A 1,070-nucleotide genomic window follows, 5' to 3' on the forward strand; every position below is an offset into this window, starting at 1 on the left:
ACCGCGCCGAGCCGCACCGCGCCTGCGCGCCTCCCCAAGCGCGTGCCGCACGTGAGCGCGCGCACGCCAACCAGAGACCTGTCCAGGTAAACACTGAGGTAGAAACAATGACTGCAGATGCTGGAAACCAGGTTCTGGATTAGTGTTGCTGGAAGAGCACAGCAGTTCAGGCAGCATCCGAGGAGCAGCGAAATTGATGTTTCGGGCAAAAGCCCTATTCCTGATAAAGGATTTTTGCCCGAAACGTCGATTTCGCTGCTCCTCGGATGCTGCCTGAACTGCTGTGCTCTTCCAGCACCACTAATCCAGGTAAACACTGAGACAAGACATAGAGTGTTCATCAGGGATGACTCCAGCCCGATTCATCGATTTTCCTGCTCCTCGGATGCTGCCTGACCTGCTGCGCTTTTCCACCACCATAGAATAATACAGGGCAAAACAGGCCCTGGATGTTGCACCAACCCTGTGAACTATTCTCAGCTGTCCCCCTACACTATCCCATCATCATTCATGTGCTTATCCAAGGATTGTTTAAATCTCCCTAATGTGGCTGAGTTAACTACATTGGCAGGTGGGGCATTCCACGTCCTTACCACTCTGAGTAAAGAACCTGCCTCTGACAACTGTCTTAAGTCTATCACCCACCAATTTGCAGCTATGTCCCCTCGAACAAGCTGACGTCATCATCCTCAGAAAAAGACTTTCACTCTCTACTCTATTTAATCTTCTGATCATCTTGTATGTCTCTATTAAATGCCCTCTTAGCCTTCTTCTCTCCAATGAGACCAGACCCAAGTCTCTCAGCCTTTCCTCATAAGACCTTCCCTCCAGACCAGGCAACATCCTGGTAAATCTCCTCTGCACCTTTTCCAATTCTCCCACATCCTTCCTGAAATATGGCGACCAGAACTGTACACAATATTCCAAGTGTGGCTGCACTAGCGTTTTGTATAGTTGCAGCATGATATTGTGGCTCCGGAACTCAATCCCTCTACACACCGTATGCCTTCTTAACAGCACTATGAACCTGGGTGGCAACATTCAGGGATCTATGTACATGGACTCCAAGA

The sequence above is a fragment of the Hemiscyllium ocellatum genome, chromosome 9, assembly GCF_020745735.1.
Source record: "Hemiscyllium ocellatum isolate sHemOce1 chromosome 9, sHemOce1.pat.X.cur, whole genome shotgun sequence".
Taxonomy (NCBI): Eukaryota; Metazoa; Chordata; class Chondrichthyes; order Orectolobiformes; family Hemiscylliidae; genus Hemiscyllium; species Hemiscyllium ocellatum.